An 18,858-nucleotide genomic window follows, 5' to 3' on the forward strand; every position below is an offset into this window, starting at 1 on the left:
ACTTAGTAATAAGACCATCATAAACTTTTTTGGGGATAATGCCTTTATCAAAAGCCCGAAATAATATATCATCCAGTTCAGCAGAGTAGGTCATCATTGGGTTCCGCTCTAGCCTACAATAGGTGGTTTTATCCCTTAGGTGTCTAAATGCCTCCCTCTCATACATAATTTTAGGCCATAGTACAATTCCCCCCCCCCCCCCCCCTTGTCAGCCAGTTTAATGACCACATCGTCCATAGCCTGGAGGGCATGCAAAGCCCTACGTTGATCCGAAGACAGGTTATCCACAGTGCGGTTAGTAGGGATTTGATGGAATTCGTCTATCACCAATCTAACAAAAACTTCAACCGCTGGACATAAAGACAAGGGGGGGAACCTTGTAGACCGTGCAAAACTGGATTGGGGGAACATACCTGTGTGTTCAGGGGCCTGCTCAGTCAGCAAATCCTCAAGGGCCTGTAGGGCTTCACTTTCCAAGGAGCTAGTTGGAAGTTGTCCTTCTGTCCCTCTATTATGCAATTTTTTCAAAATGAGTTTCCTTGCAAATAAGTATAGATCCTTTATTGCTGGAAACAAATTAAAATTGTTAGTTGGTGCGAACGTCAGGCCCTTGGACAGTACTTCCCTTTGAATGGGAGTAAGAGTATGAGTTGATAAATTAATCACCTCCAATCCAACCTTGTTCCGTTTTTCTTGATTATTGGGTGGTGGTATTTTGCATTTAGTAGACTGTTTGTCCTTATTCGCTCCCATATTCCTATGACCATTCCACTTAGAATCACCCGCCACAGACCCCTCACTGGATGCATAGGATGAGAATAAGGTCGTTCTAGAGCGTAAATATACCCTTGTACGGGCCCGCCTTTGATTCCATTTATACATGGTATTGGTCTGCTGATCATTATAGTCACGCTATAATTTCTGGGTTTTACTCTCGCATATACTTTTCTCCCACTTAGTAAATTCAGCATCGATTTCTAGATTAAGAGATACCAAATTATCTGGTGATAATTCTTGTTTGAGTCCATTCTGGATCTCATCTATTTGGGCATCAAGTATTCCAAGGGTTTTTGTGTTCATATTTATCAACAGCTCCATAAATCCCCTGGAGCAATTACTAGCCAGATTTTCCCATTTGGACCTAATTTCCTCGTCCTCAACATCAAAGGAGGGAAAGACTTGAACCCTGAGGCCCCTAGGGATCAAGCCCTTCTCTACATATTTATTAAGGAATGCCCTGTTCCACCATATTCTGGTACGCCTGTTGAGTAAATCCTTAAATTTTGTAGTCATTGCATTGGTGTCTCTGCCTGCCCCGACCACGGGTCCACTAGGTACTTCACCAAACACATCATTGACACGGTTGAGCCACGTCTGTTCACGTGCTTTATAGTCCCTATATAGAGTATACAGAGCTCTTGTGTATGATGTAAATGGTGATCACTGTATTACCTATACACTGACACTATATAAAGAGCTCCTGTGTATTGTGCCACCAGTGATCACTGTATTATCTGTACACTGACACTATATACAGAGCTCCTGTGTAAAATGTCACTGGTGATCACTGTATTATCTGTACACTGACACTATATACAGAGCTCCTGTGCGTAATGTCACTGGTGATCACTATATTACCTCTTCACTGGCACTATATACAGAGCTCCTGTGTATAATGTCACTGGTGAGTCCCTGTATTACTTGTACACTTAGACTATACACTGTACACTATGTACAGAGCTCCTGTGCACTAATGGCATTAGAATTGTGTTTTTTTATTAATGATTAGTATTGTAGTATTCGGTCACTATGTGGTGATGTGGGGTCAGGTCTTGGTGTGGCAGTATTTGTCCCCTGTATGTGGTATTATTCAGTCATTATGTGGTGGTGATATGTGGTCTGGTGATGGTGTAGCGGTATTTATCCCATGTACAGTACAGACCAAAAGTTTGGACACACCTTCTCATTTAAACATTTTTCATGACTATGAAAATTGTACATTCACACTGAGGTAATCAAAACTATGAATTAACACATGTGGAATTATATACTTAACAAAAAAAGTGTGAAACAACTGAAAATATGTCTTATATTCTAGGTTCTTCAAAGTAGCCACCTTTTGCTTTGATGACTGCTTTGCACACTCTTGGCATTCTCTTGATGAGCTTCAAGAGGTAGTCACCAGAAATGGTCTTCCAACAATCTTGAAGGAGTTCCCAGAAATGCTTAGCACTTGTTGGCCCTTTTGCCTTCACTCTGTGGTCCAGCTACTTTGAAGAACCTAGAATATAAGACATATTTTCAGTTGTTTCACACTTTTTTGTTAAGCATATAATTCCACATGTGTTAATTCATAGTTTTGATGCCTTCAGTGTGAATGTACAATTTTCATAGTCATGAAAATACAGAAAAATCTTTAAATGAGAAGGTGTGTCCAAACTTTTGGTCTGTACTGTATGTGGTGGTAATATGTGGCCTGCTCATGGTGTGGTTGTATTTGTCCCTTGCATGTGGTATTATTTGGTTACTATGTGGTAGTAATATGCGGTCCGGCCATGGTGTGACGGTATTTGTCTCTTGTATGTGGTATTATTGATCATTTTAAAAAATGTATATGTCACATTCCTTTAAAGAGAAATAAATAAAAACATACCTGAAAAGAGTATTGGATATTTTAATGATTAATAGGTTAGAGTAGAGTAGGACCCGGCCAAAAGAGTCTACCTTGTTGTGGTAGCAGGCTGAAAAAATCTTTTGGCCAAATCGAAAGCTGATTGCTATGTATGTGATATGGTGCTCTATGGGAATTGTTAATGTGTGATTGGTGAGGACGTGGTGCACAAGTGGAGTTTTTCCAAGAGTGGATGGTAGGACTGTGGAAGGTTCAAGGCGTGCAGGTGGAGTTTGGGTGGAGGCGGAGCTGTGGTGGATCCTGCAACATTTTCAAGGGGGCCCGAAAATGTTGCCGCTATGTGGCCCTGAAATTCCTGGTGGCAGCCCTGGGGGTCATCATATTGTGTGGGGGATTGTAGAGGTATCAGGCAGATTATTACTTTTTAGAAGCACTCAGGGGACTATATTAAATGGTAAAGGGAACCTGTCACCAGCGAAAATGCTATGAACCTGCAGATATGGGGTTAATCTGCAGGTTAGTCCGGCGCCTGCACGTAGCCAAAGGAAATCTAACTTTATTCTCCCCGATAGCATTCGGTTCCAGCCTCTATCTATTATCTGTCTCTATTATTTAGCTCTATAGATCCAAGAGAAAAAAAGAGACTCTATTCTCCAATGATTATTGTAAAAATTCTTTATTGATACATCAATTCAAATGGATATACATATTAAAACCATTTAAAAAGAGAAAATAGTGGAATGTGTAGGATGCAAAAAGAAACCCACAATATACCAGGGCACAATATAAAAACATTGTTGTCAATTATAACTAAAATTCACAACAAAATACAATCTACATATACCTGAAGAAGTAGAGTAAATCAACAGTTTTTGGTCCAATCAAGGTAAATTGTCGCCATACATAAGCAATAGAAAATCAAAACAGGCCATCCAAGTGTCCCAAAAGAGGAAAATGGAAAGAACCATGTGACAACAAAAGTCAAATATAAATGTTATTAATGATAGATAAAATACATATTAAAATAGGTGATAGATTGGTGCGGAGCCACTATCTATCACCAGCGAGTGAGTCTTGGTTGAAATCAGACCTTAAGGGCTGTTTTAGGTGTGGCAACTGCATAAATTGCCTTTCCGTTGAAAACATTAAAGTCTTTAGAGGTACCAATGTTGACACAGAATTTATCATCAGGGATTTCATTAACTGCCAAACGCAGGGAGTTATTTATAGAGGTGTATGCCAATGCGGCCTGGAATACATAGGCAAGACCATACGTGAATTGAGGCGTAGGATTGGTGAGCACCTAGGTGACATTGAACAGGTGAGGGGGAGATTGGGACCGCCTATTACTGCAAAAGGAGACAAGGTGGATCTGTGTGTTGAAAACCGTGTCTCCGCGGGGTTTGAATGAGCGGCTGACATACAGATGCTTCATATAAATTATGCTTTTTGCCTACATTTTTTAACTCAACCTATATACCTCATTTTTGTTTGTCCCTTATTCTACTTTTTGCAAGTGAACCAATACTATTGGACATTGATCCTGGGAACACCTCCACCTGAGTTTCCTTTTCTAACTTATGGAACACCATCCTGACATATTGTGCCATGTACTTGTATTACAGCTGCCTGGGGCTGTTGTTGTGGGCTCTTATTATTGGGCCATTGTGGAGTGCACAGTGTGTTTAGGAGCGAGGGTGTTCTATAATGATGCATCTTGAAATGCATCTTGCGGTCCAGCGCACCAGAAGCGACATGGGTGGGCGCTCATAGTAACATACATAGTAACATAGTTTTTAAGGTGGAAGGAAGACTAAGTCCATCTAGTCCAACCCATAGCCTAACTTGTTGATCCAGAGGAAGGCAAAAAAAAACCATGTGGCAAACACTAAGCTCCACATTGGGAAAAAAATTCCTCCCCGACTCCATACGACAATCAGACTAGTTCCCTGGATCAACGCCCTATCAAGGAATCTAGTATTTATAACCTGTAATAGTGATGCGCTCTCTTGGAAATGTACTTGCCATTGCCTAAAGTACAACCCAGATAGAGGGTGCCCAGCCCTGTGTTCTACAGTTCTTTGTGCCAGTCCCCTGATGACTCAAGATTTTTGAAGAAACGCGACCGGAGGCGCATAGGGTCAGTTCAGGGCTGTCCAAAATTAAAGGATCAGCTGTGGACTGCCCCTGTAAGGGCGGGAGTCTTGGGGTCTGAAGGGTCAGTCAAGTTAATAGGGACTAACAGGGACAATCAACCCCTTGGACTCGATGATATGGGCCTTTATGGATGAGGATCTTTTGGAGGAACTCTGAGACCAATGAATTTGGTGAGATCTTTCCTTTTATCCATCTGCCCTATGTAACATACCTGGCGGCGTCCTTGCATGGTGGTCCATCTCCCACTGTGCAAGAGGGCGCACTTGATCTCCTGTCCAGAATGTCTCTCTGGCTTCCCTCCATGCTGTCTGTTTGTGTCTGTTTCTGCTGCTTAAGGGCGGCGCCCGATCACTTCCTGCCTTTTGTACCTGCTGTGGGTCACACCCCTTGTGCGTCCTCAGCCTATTGCTGTCTGTCACTTGGTATATAGCTCAGCAGCTCCCTTCTATCCCTGCCTGAGCATAGTGTTTCCTTCAGTGTGTGCTTGCACTCTGAAGGTGCCAGGTCCCGTCTCTTGTCTCCTGCTTTTTGTATCAGTTCCCGTGTCTGAACTGTGTCCTGTATGTCTCCTGCTTTGCGGTATCAGCTCCCGTGTCTGAACTGAGTCCTGTATGTCTCCTGCTTTGCGGTATCAGCTCCCGTGTCTGAACTGAGTCCTGTATGTCTCCTGCTTTTCGGTATTAGTTCCCGTGTCTGAACTGAGTCCTTTCTGTGTTCTCTTGTCTGTCCTGTCTGAACACGCTCCTAGCCTGTTCCTCCCGCCTTCTAGGGGCCGATTACCTAGACCCGCTCCTGTATCTTGTCTGTCCTGTCTGAACACGCTCCTTGCCTGTTCGTCCTGCCTCTCTGGGGGCCGTATTCCCAGACCCGCTCCTGTATCCCGCTGCAGTGTCGGTCTCCTCCGTACACTCAGTTCCAGTCTGAACTCTCTCCTATCCTTTACCTGTTTTGCCTCTATGTCCGTTCCCTTCCTTTTTCTGCAGAGTCTGAACTCGTACCTAACTCCTGCCAGTTGTCTCTGTACTCCCGTTTGTGAGTTTGTGGTCCACTCGCTACTTCACTGCAAGTACCCTGTGGGTGTCTGGCTCTGTCTTTCCCTTCCTGTCTGTTCCGTGTGAACAGAGCCCTGTCCTCCCTGCTCAGCCTTGTCTGCACTCTAGCCGTGCTTGCCTGTAACCCTCTGCCTGTATTGTTCCTGAGTCCCGGTGTGTACTGGGTCCTATCCCGCCTGTGTTCCTACCTGCTAGTGCCTCCCTGTCTGCACTCTAGCTGTGCTTGCCTTTACCCCCCTGCCTGCATACCCGCCTGCCTGCATACCAGTCGTGCCTGCCTATACCCACCAGTCTGTGTGCCAGCCTACCAGCCTGTTCCTGTATTCCCCTGTGTGGGTCAACAGCCGTGTCCGGGGTCTGTCCTGGAGTAGCACCTGGTCCCTCTGCTCGGTTCCTCCTTGGTGCACTGGCGTCGTATGCCGTCGTGCGACCCTGGTCGGATCGGGTGAATACTTAGTCACGCCCCTCCAGGCATTCACTCTCCGGCACGGTCCAGTGGAATCACTACCAATCACACGCACACGCCGCTTAGCCCGGGCGTGTGCATAACACCCTATCGTACATAATTGTTTGTGGACTTTATTGTCTGGTCCTGTTAAAACATGTTATATATATATATATATATATATATATATATATATATATATATATATATATATATACACACTGCTCAAAAAAATAAAGGGAACACTTAAACAACAGAATATAACTCCAAGTAAATCAAACTTCTGTGAAATCAAACTGTCCACTTAGGAAGCAACACTGATTGACAATCAATTTCACATGCTGTTGTGCATATGGAATAGACAATAGATGGAAATTATTGCCAATTAGCAAGACACACTCAATAAAGGAGTGGTTCTGCAGGTGGGGATCACAGACCACATCTCAGTACCAATGCTTTCTGGCTGATGTTTTGGTCACTTTTGAATATTGGTTGTGCTTTCACACTCGTGGTAGCATGAGACGGACTCTACAACCCACAGAAGTTGCTCAGGTAGTGCAGCTCATCCAGGATGGCACATCAATGCGAGCTGTGGCAAGAAGGTTTGCTGTGTCTGTCAGCGTAGTGTCCAGAGTCTGGAGGCGCTACCAGGAGACAGGCCAGTACACCAGGAGATGTGGAGGGGGCTGTAGGAGGGCAACAACCCAGCAGCAGGACCGCTACCTCAGCCTTTGTGCAAGGAGGAACAGGAGAAGCACTGCCAGAGCCCTGCAAAATGACCTCCAGCAGGCCACAAATGTGCATGTGTCTGCACAAACGGTTAGAAACCGACTCCATGAGGGTGGTATGAGGGCCCGATGTCCATAGATGGGGGTTGTGCTCACAGCCCAACACCGTGCAGGACGCTTGGCATTTGCCACAGAACACCAGGATTGGCAAAGTCACCATTGGCGCCCTGTGCTCTTCACAGATGAAAGCAAGTTCACACTGAGCACATGTGACAGACATAACAGAGTCTGGAGATGCCGTGGAGAGCGATCTGCTGCCTGCAACATCCTTCAGCATGACCGGTTTGCCAGTGGGTCAGTAATGGTGTGGGGTGGCATTTCTTTGGAGGGCTGCACAGCCCTCCATGTGCTTGCCAGAGGTAGCCTGACTGCCATTAGGTACCGAGATGAGATCCTCAGACCCCTTGTGAGACCATATGCTGGTGTGGTTGGCCCTGGGTTCCTCCTAATGCAGGACAATGCCAGACCTCATGTGGCTGGAGTGTGTTAGACGTTCCTGCAAGATGAAGGCATTGAAGCTATGGACTGGCCCACCCGTTCCCGAGACCTGAATCCGATTGAGGACATCTGGGACATCATGTCCAGGTCTGAGAGGAGATCCCACAGGAGACCATCCGCAAACTCATCATGAGCATGCCTAGGAGTTGTAGGGAGGTCATACAGGCACATGGAGGCCACACACAATACTGAGCGTCATTTTGACTTTTTTAAGGACATTACATCAAAGTTGGATCAGCCGGTAGTGTGTTTTTCCACTTTAATTTTGGGGGTGACTCCAAATCCAGGCCTCCATTGGTTAATAAATTTGATTTCCATTGATGATTTTTGTGTGATTTTGCTGTCAGCACATTCAACTTTGTACAGAACAAAGTATTCAATGAGAATATTTCAGATCTAGGATGTGTTATTTGAGTGTTCCCTTTATTTTTTTGAGCAGTGTATAAATTGGGAAAACTTTGAATGTGTCCCCAAGTGCAGTTGCAAAAACCATCAAGCGCCACAAAGAAACTGGCTCACATGAGGACCACCCCAGGAAAGGAAGACCAAGACTCACCTCTGCTTCTGATGATAAGTTTATCCGAGTCACCAGCCTCAGAAATCGCAGGTTAACAGCAGCTCAGATTAGAGACCAGGTCAATGCCACACAGAGTTCTAGCAGCAGATACATCTCTACAACAACTATTAAGAGGAGACTTTGTGCAGCAGGCCTTCATGGTAAAATAGCTGCTAGGAAACCACTGCTAAGGACAGGCAACAAGCAGAAGAGACAAGTTTGGGCTAAAGAACACAAGGAATGGACATTAGACCAGTGGAAATCTGTGCTTTGGTCTGATGAGTCCAAATTTGAGATCTTTGGTTCCAACCACCGTGTCTTTGTGCGACGCAGAAAAAGTGAACGGATGGACTCTACATGCCTGGTTCCCACCGTGAAGCATGGAGGAGGAGGTGTGATGGTGTGGGAGTGCTTTGCTGGTGACACTGTTGGGGATTTATTCAAAATTGAAGGCATACTGAACCAGCATGGCTACCACAGCATCTTGCAGAGGCATGCTATTCCATTCGGTTTGCGTTTAGTTGGACCATCATTTATTTTTCAACAGGACAATGACCCCAAACACACCTCCAGGCTGTGTAAGGGCTATTTGAACAAGAAGGAGAGTGATGGAGTGCTACGCCAGATGTCCTGGCCTCCACAGTCACCAGACCTGAACCCAATCGAGATGGCTTGGGGTGAGCTGGACCGCAGAGTGAAGGCAAAAGGGCCAACAAGTGTTAAGCATCTCTGGGAACTCCTTCAAGATTGTTGGAAGACCATTTCCAATGACTACCTTTTGAAGGTCATCAAGAGAATGCCAAGAGTGTGCAAAGCAGTCATTAAAGCAAAAGGAGGCTACTTTGAAGAACCTAGAATATAAGACATATTTTCAGTTGTGTCACACTTTTTTGTTACGTATATAATTCCACATGTGTTAATTCATAGTTTTGATGCTTTCAGTGTGAATGTACAATTTTCAAAGTCATGAAAATACAGAACAATCTTTAAATGAGAAGGTGTGTCCAAACTTTTGGTCTGTACTGTATATATATATATATATATATATATATATATATATATATATATATATATATGTATTTACTGATGCCTTTGCCACATTGGCAATTTTTTCAGTTTTTAATATATCTGTTATGTGTATTGTCAATTTTGTATTGAGGATTGCCAAAACTCTTTTATTCTTGGCAGTAAAAGTTAAGTTTTAAATCCATTATAGCTGCTATATATATTATCTATCTCTATAGCATTCGCTGCTGTCTAAAAACACATGCAAAAAAACGCTACAAAAAAGCAGCAAATCCTCAATTATTTTTAGACCAGGATTTTATAGCATTTTTGCTGATTTCATTAAAGTCAATGGTTAAAATAACACTGCAAAAATGAGAAAGAATTGACATGCTGCAGATCTGAACCTGCACCAAATCTGCAAGTCACAAATAAGCAACATGTGCATGAGACTTCAGGATTCTCTTTCAGGATTTGTGGCAAATCCGTGCAGCAAAAACGCGACATGCACACAGCCTAATACAAACATCCAGCCACCACTAGGGGGATCCCACTGCCTATTGATTTATATAGCCCTATATCAGTATGTAGAAAGCTCTGCTTAGTGGCATCACATTATTTTTTTTATCAGAGAATGTTCAGGATTTAAAAAAAAAAAAAAAAGTAGGCCAGGAGCAAGAAAAGGCTTAAAATAATCAATCCTCACATTTCAATTCCCAGGTTATCTCAGCACTGCTACTCTGGTGGTACCAGCTGGTCTTAGTTCGCTTTGCTGTGCAATCATGTGTTGTACGGCCACATTAGTGCTGGAGCCAATCACTGAACACAGCGGTGATGCTAGTATGTACGGAACAAAATTGCTGAGCCCAGTGTTGCAGTGAAGTAAACAAAGATCAGAGGAGACCACGGGAGCAGCAGGGAATTGAGTCATCTGTACATAGAAATCATAGGGCCCCATAGCAGAAGTTCTAATTGTACATCCCCCGCCTCAAAAAATAAAAATAACAATAATAATATTCAGCGGGATCACAGAAGAGCCATCTCACAAATTTGCGAGATACAGTACAGTAAGAGGAAAGTTACTATTGAAGCCCTGAGATTCCCCTTTCATTGCCCCATAAAGTATGTTGCCAACAAAAGTGCCCCCCCAAAACAATGCAATAGCCTTCAGTGAATTCCTCCTCACGCACGGCATGGGGACCCTACTGTACATCCCTGCCTGTTAGCAGAGGATTAATCCGCGTGACATCCAGAGTTTAGAACACAGAATGTAGGTTTATTCATATCCAGCATAGGCACAGCATGGAGTCTGGTGTTACTGCAGCATGAGGAAATCAAATACATATATAACAAGAACACAGGAAGAGAAGGAGGGGGCATCCTGTCTGTGGGAGTTTTTTTTTTTTTAACTAAACTTTGTTAACAACCTCACAATATGCACAACATATGAAACAGCACAGTAGTTGTTGCAATACACATACAGATTAATATGTATTATTCCAACACCCCCACTCAACAACTACTTATCCTCTTAGTCCCATTGTGGTTCTCAATTCTTGGAACCTAGCTCGTGGCAATGGCTTTGTCATAATGTCAGCTACCATCTTATCAGTTTCACAATAGACAAACTGAATTATCCCACGATCTATCAAATCACGTAGATGATGATGTCTGACGTCAATGTGCTTGGTTCTAGCACTGATCTTTTCACTGCATGCAAGTTTAATGCATCCTTGGTTGTCCTCATAAATCACCGTCGGCTGAGTTGTCGGTTTGCCAAGATCGTCCATCAATTGTCTTAGCCAAACAACCTCCTGGCTTGCATAGGCTGCGGACACATACTCCGCTTCTGTAGATGACAAGGCAACAGACATTTGTTTCCTACTAGACCAGGAGATTGAACTTTCTCCAACTTTAAACAAGTATCCACTTGTGGATTTACGATCACGCGAATCACCAGCCCAATCCGCATCTACATAGCCGGTAAGTTCATAGAATCATAGAATGGTAGAGTTGGAAGGGACCTCCTGGGTCATCTGGTCCAACCCCCTGCTAGTTCTAGATCTCCTGCTGCAGATAGTTTTAAATTTACATCTTGCGTTTCTTTCAAATATCGGAGAAGTCTCTTAACAGCATTCCAGTCTCTTTGGCGCGTTTTTTCCACATATCTGCAAAGGATTCCAACTGTTGTTGTGATATCCGGTCGAGTCATAGTTGATATGTATAGAAGTGCCCCCACTGCCTGACGATATTTCTCATTGTTAGGCAACAGGTCATCTTCTCCTTCCAGCTTCAGGTAGGATGGTTCCATTGGGGTTGATATACCTTTGGCCTCTGACATTTTAAACTGATTCAGAATCAAATTAATTTTTGCACTTTGGTTTAGAAGAAAACTTCCATCTTCCTCTCTCTGGATTTGGATCCCTAGATAATATGTCACACTTCCAAGGTCTTTTGTTTCAAAGTGCTGATTCCGAATTTCAGTCATTTTTCCAATTTCTGCGTCGTCTTGATGAACAACAATCACGTCGTCCACATATAAGAGAATATACATCCACTTTCCATCTGTATATTTTGTGTATAAGCACGGATCTGCTTGACCTCTTTTAAATCCTTCTTCCAACAAGACTTTATTCATCTTGGTGTTCCATGCTCTTGCTGATTGCTTAAGACCATAGAGAGATTTTTGTAGTTTGCAAACAAGATTCTCTTCACCTCCTTTTACATAACCTTCAGGTTGAGTCATGTATAAGTCCTCCTCAATGTCACCATTTAAAAAGGCAGTTTTTATATCCAAATGTCTGACATACATCTTTTGTACAGCAGCTACAGCTAACAAAGCTCTGAACGTGGTCTGTTTAGCGACTGGAGCAAATGTAGCATCGTAATCTTCGCCATACTTTTGAGAATATCCTTTTGCGACCAACCTTGCTTTGAATCTGTGGACTTTACCTTCAGAGTCATATTTGATTTTGAAGACCCACTTGCACTTGATTGCCTTTTTGCCCTGTGGTAGCTTGGTGAGTTTCCAACTTTGGAGTTGATGAAGCGATTTGATTTCCTCATTAGCGGCATCGATCCACTTTGTTCTTTCATGGACAGGTAGTGCTTGCATTTCATCCCATGACTGCGGCTCTGACTCAGGTAGTGTCTTGACAATGTAGGAGAGACGTTTAGCTGGTATACCTTTATTTGATCTTGACGATCTCCTGATTTCAGATTCACCTGATTTTTCTGTTGTTCCTTCATTAGTTGAAGAATCCAGCCAGACCTCTACATCCTCCTTGTTGCTGTCTTGTAATTGTGACTTCAGCTGGACTACTGGCGTGATGTCACAAAACTTGGGTGATACAAAGTTCTTATCAATCACTACATCTCTACTTATTGTGATCTTGTTTGTTTCTGGGTGTAGAATCCTATAACCTTTCTGGGTTTCGCTGTAGCCTACCAGGATACCTTCTTTAGCGTGAGATTCCCACTTAGTTCGCTTTTTCTTGGGAACATGTACAAATGCTTTACTTCCGAATATTCTTATGTGATGTAGTTTTGGCTTTCTGCTATTCCATTGCTCAAATGGAGTTTTCTCTGTAGCTTTACCTGGTAGTCTGTTCTGAAGATAGCAAGCTGTCATGATTGGTTCACCCCAATATGCTGTGGGCAGATTTGCATCAAATAACATGCTTCTTCCACTTTCACATAGTGTTCGGTTCCTTCTTTCCGCGACACCATTTTGCTCTGGGTTGTACGGTACAGTGGTCTGAAATAGGATTCCATTTTTCTTTAAAATGCTCTGTGTCTCATTACTTGTATATTCAGTCCCATTATCTGCACGTAGAATCTTTGGCATTCTTCCAAATTTATTATATACTTCAGCTAGGTATATTTCAAGTTTCTCTGGAACTTCCTTCTTGCTGTGAAGCAGGTGGACAACTGTATATCTTGAATGATCATCAATAAATGTGAGAAAATATCTCTTCTTCCCTGGAGTCAGAGTGCTCATTGGACCACAGACATCTGTGTGTATTAAATCTAGTGGCTGTGCTGTTGTACTAATTCTCTTAGGAAAAGCTTTCCTAGACATTTTCCCTTTGATGCAGCTAGTACACTTCATTGTCTGGTTACATAGATCAATTGTAATATCCTCAGCTAGTTGCTTTTGGACTAACTTTCTTATTGCTTCTGGGTCTCTGTGTGCCAGACGCCTATGCCACACATGAATACAGTTTTTATGCTCTTCTTGTTGCGCTGTATACACACACTCTTTGCATTTCAGCTGATAAAGTTCATCTGTGATGTTTCTCTCTGCTAGTGTGTGACCTTCCTTTGAGATGATGCAGCTATCATGCTTAAATGTAACTTAATTTCCTTGTTTTGTGAGTTTCTTCACAGATAGTAGATTACTTTCAAGACTAGGCACATACAGCACATCCTTTACTGGGATCTTCCTGCTTTGTGTTGGTGAGATTTGACAATCAATATAACCATCTCCTATGCCTTCTGAAGTCATGTACTGATCATTAGCCATAATCACTTTCTCTGATTTACTTTGGTCAAGCTTAGAAAAGAAGTCTCTGTTATTAGTCATGTGACTAGTTGCTCCAGAGTCTATACACCATGCATGCTTTGATGTATTTGCACTGACAGTAAATGCAGTTTCAGTATTCACAGAATCATTTTCTCCAGATACAGCACTTTTAACCCTTTGATGACTGCTTTGCTTTTTCAGCTGATTCATTCTAGCTTTCCAGACTCTGCAGTCAGCTTTCAAATGTCCTGATTTCTTGCAAACAAAACATTCATGTGTTTCTTTTATGTGCTTCCTGTTATCAGTTAGGTTTTGTGTAAAGCAGATTCTGTGTTGCATGTCCTACTGTTTACACCTTCTGCCTTTCGCTTATACAGTCATATGAAAAAGTTTGGGCACCCCTATTAATCTTAAGCTTAATGTTCTATAAAAATTGGTGTTTTTGCAACACTATTTCAGTTTGATATATGTAATAACTGTTGGATACAGTAATGTTTCTGCCTTGAAATGAGGTTCATTGTACTAACAGAAAATGTGCAATCTGCATTCAAACAAAATTTGACAGGTGCATAAGTATGGGCACCTCACCAGAAAAGTGACATTAATAGTTAGTAGATCCTCCTTTTGCAAAAATAACAGCCTCTAGTCGCTTCCTGTAGCTTTTAATGAGTTCCTGGATCCTGGATGAAGGTATTTTTGACCATTCCTCTTTACAAAACAATTCCAGTTCAGTTAAGTTTGATGGTCGCCGAGCATGGACAGCCCTCTTCAAATGATCCCACAGATGTTCAATGATATTCAGGTCTGGGGACTGGGATGGCCATTCCAGAACATTGTAGTTGTTCCTCTGCATGAATGCCTGAGTAGATTTGGAGCGGTGTTTTGGATCATTGTCTTGCTGAAAGATCCATCCACTTTGTAACTTCATATTTATCACTGATTCTTGAACACTATTGTCAAGAATCTGCTGATACTGAGTGGAATCCATGCGTCCCTCAACTTTAACAAGATTCCCAGTGCCAGCATTGACCACACAGCCCCAAAGCATGATGGAACCTCCACCAAATTTTACTGTGGGTAGCAAGTGTTTTTCTTGGAATGCTGTGTTTTTTTGCCACCATGCATAACGCCTTTTTGTATGACCAAATAACTCAATCTTGATTTCATCAGTCCACAGGACCTTCTTCCAAAAAGAAATTGGCTTCTCCAAATGTGCTTTTGCATACCTCAGCCAACTCTGTTTGTGGCGTGCTTGCAGAAACGGCTTCTTTCGCATCACTCTCCCATACAGCTTCTCCTTGTGCAAAGTGCCTTGTATAGTTGACCGATGCACAGTGACACCATCTGCAGCAAGTTGATGCTGCAGCTCTCTGGAGGTGGTCTGAGGATTGTCCTTGACTGATCTCACCATTCTTCTTCTCTGCCTTTCTGATGTTTTTCTTGGCCTGCCACTTCTGGCCTTAACAAGAACTGTCCCTGTGTTCTTCCATTTCCTTACTATGTTCCTCACAGTGGAAACTGACAGGTTAAATCTCTGAGACAGCTTTTTGTATGCTTCCCCTGAACAACTATGTTGAATAATCTTTGTTTTCAGATCATTTGACAGTTGTTTTGAGGAGCACATGATGCCACTCTTCAGAGGAGATTCAAACAGGAGAACAACTTGCAAGTGGCCACTTTAAGTAGCTTTTCTCATGATTGCATACACCTGGCTATAAAGTTCAAAGCTCCATGAGGTTACAAAACCAAAAAAAGTGCTTTAGTAAGTCAGTAAAAAGTAGGTAGGAGTATTTAAAACAAGAAAATGATAAGGGTGCCCATACTTATGCACCTTTCAAATTTTGTTTGAATGCAGATTGCACATTTTCTGTTAGTACAATAAACCTCATTTCAAGGCAGAAACATTACTGTGTCCAACAGTTATTACATATATCAAACTGAAATAGCTGTTGCAAAAACACCAATTTTTATAAAACATTAAGCTTAAGATTAATAGGGGTGCCCAAACTTTTTCATATGACTGTATTCATCTATGAGCTTCCCCCTGACATACTCCAGTGTAAGCTCATCATCTGGACGCGCATCTAGTGCGGTTACAAGCGTATCATAGCTCTCTGGAAGGCCACTAAGCAGTAATGAGGCCACATGAAAGTCCTTTAGATCTTCCCCAATGCCTCTCAGGCGTTCTACAATTTCCAGAACACTTCTTATGTAATCCTGCATATCCTGGCCTTTCTGTAGCTTAGACTAGTACAGCTTTCTCATGAGATAGAGCTTATTGCTTAAATTTATCCTCTCATGTACCTTTTGCAACTGCTCCCACATTTCCTTTGCAGTATTACATTTACACACATGCACAATCTGGTCATCATCTATACTGAGAGATATGGTACTTTGTGCTTTCTGATCCATCTCTGTCCAGTCCTGTGGCACTGGGTCAGGTTTAGGCTCCTGTGTGTATTTCCACGTACCTTCTCTTATCAGCAGCATTTTCACTTTGAATTTCCAGGATTGATAATTCTGGTTAGTGAGACTTGGCACTGTAAATTTCATGGAGCTGCTGCTGGTGGCCATCTTTGCTTCTTCTCAGTTTGCTGTCTTTCTTTCTTTTCTTTCCTCTGTGTTCTGGGGATCTGGGACTCTGGGACTCAGGTACATCTGGGCCCAAAACCTGTTAGCAGAGGATTAATCCGCGTGACATCCAGAGTTTAGAACACAGAATGTAGGTTTATTCATATCCAGCATAGGCACAGCATGGAGTCTGGTGTTACTGCAGCATGAGGAAATCAAATACATATATAACAACAACACAGGAACAGAAGAAGGGGGCATCCTGTCTGTGGGAGTTTTTTTTTTTTTTTTAACTAAACTTTGTTAACAACCTCACAATATGCACAACATATGAAACAGCACAGTAGTTGTTGCAATACACATACAGATTAATATGTATTATTCCAACACTGCCCACCAACCATCTTCCACCCGGCAAAGAATGGTGGCCACAACACAGTAAGATGTCCCAACTGTGACACTCACACAGCCCTCCATACAGTATAATGGACCTCCACACAGTATAATGGCCCCCACAACCGGCCACACAGTATGATAGCCCCAATACAATCCCCCACACTGTATAATTGCGCCTACTAGCACTCCACACAGTATGATGGACCCTACAGAAACTGCTCAAATATATTATAATAGCCCCCACATAGCCCTGCAAATAGTATAATGGTCCCTATATAGCCCTGCACACAGTGTAATGGTCCCCACACAGCCCTCAAAAAAGTATAAAGGCTCCAACACAGCTATCCATATAGTATAATGGCCCCCACATAGCCTTCTAAATGTTGTAATTGCCCCTACATAACCCTCCAAATAGTATAATGGGCTACACATAGCTCTTAAAATATTATAATGGCCCCAACACAGCCTTCCATATAGTATAATGGCCCCCACATAGTCCTCTATATAGTATAATGGGCCCCACATAGTCCTCTATATAGTATAATGGGCCTCACGTTACCTTCCATACAGTATAATGGGCCCCACATAGCCCTCCATATGGTATAATGGACCCCACATGAGACATCAGACACAGAGGGAGAATGATGGCGGAGGGAATGTCAGCTGAGGCTCCCTCCTCCATCATTGCTTTCAACTCTATCGGCATTCAGGATGTTTCTGACATGCTGCAGTGTTTCAGATAAAAAATTTTTGTAAAGCCGTCCGGGGACTATGCATCTCAGCAGGTGACTAATCCCCGGTCAACTGTCCATCTTGGGGAGCACAGCGAGGAGAAGCCACAACGGCTGCAATAACTGAACTAGTTCCTGAATCAGATGACAGGCTGCTTTTAACATATTTTTTCTCTTAACCTTTTGTTTTTGTTTGTTAATACTCAGAACTTCCCCTTACTCTTATAGGAGTTTCCGGGTGATGGAAAACCCTCCAATGTTTCCCCATGCCAATTTACTTTGTTGTTTTGTTGGCTACATTAAAAATCCAATATAACATAATAATGACAGACCCGGACCTTTAGGAGGGGAGCATTTGGCATTATCATGCACTTGCTCTTCTTCTAAAGGGTTAATAACAAATAGGGGTTTTGGCGGGAATAATATTCTTCCAGCTGGGTTTTGCCACCACAGCAGCATGGTCTGAATAAGTGGTGGGGGTATATAGTGACTGGCAGCGCCGATGAGCTTGTCAGTCCTCGGCGCTGCCATAAGAAATTGCTGCCGCACCTGTATAACATGGAGGCTGTTCTGGAGGAGCTGCGCAGCCGGTTAGGAGAAGAGGGAGTCCTTGCCTGCCTTCATCGCTGTCTGGAGACAGCGAGCAGCGATGTTCCGGGGCCAAGCGCGGAGGTGAGACTGAGCAGAGGTCCGGAAGTGCAGGGGGAGCCAGCCGCAGTGGAAGCGCCGAAACCCCAGATGACGTCATCCAGCGGCGCGGGCATGCGCACTGGTGGTAGAAGCAAGAGGAGGACAGTGCGGTATTCCCCATCTCCAGTGCGCCCACAGAGGTCCCAGGGAGGGGAAGAAGAAGTCGCAGGGGAGCAGCTGACTTGTCACCGGACAGCAGGACCAGGCTGGCCTCAGTTGACCACCGGCTGGAGGGAGCCATTGCTGGTCCTGAGGCTGCCGGTATGGAGAACAGAATGTCCACGGCAGGGGTTTTCATCCAGCATGACCAGACCCAGGACCCTGCATCTGAGGGTGGTGAGTATAGCCCACCTGTCGCACATCACACGTATTGTCATCCCTTAGGGATATATTGCAACCCCCTGCTGTCACTTCTATGTCAGCTAGCCAGTGCTCTGGGGACACAGGTGTAGCCGGAGTTTGGAGGCACCTAGACAGTGGCCCAGGGGCTGGCGGGGGGGAGCATGGTTCCATAGCAACCCCATTGGCATCAGGTGTCAAAGGGGTGGGTGAGGACTGTTACAAGGAGATTCTGGTATGTCCAGTTTTGCCGCTGGGATATCATTTGTCCATGACAGTTAAAGAAAAAATATGGCGTAATGAATTCTTTGATATCCTGTCTTTGCTACCAGCCTCCAAGGAATTTTTGGCAAGGCTGGACAAAGATGAGGTTAGGCGTAGGCCGGTACATCGGTCCTTTAATAACTGGTTGCAGGCTTTTTCTATTTACGCCAGTGTGATGGGCGAAAAGTTTCCCAGCAAGTGCTCTGGCC

The sequence above is a fragment of the Phyllobates terribilis genome, unplaced genomic scaffold (assembly GCF_046119375.1).
Source record: "Phyllobates terribilis strain yellow unplaced genomic scaffold, ASM4611937v1 Scaffold_2__4_contigs__length_985480577, whole genome shotgun sequence".
NCBI classification, from domain to species: domain Eukaryota; kingdom Metazoa; phylum Chordata; class Amphibia; order Anura; family Dendrobatidae; genus Phyllobates; species Phyllobates terribilis.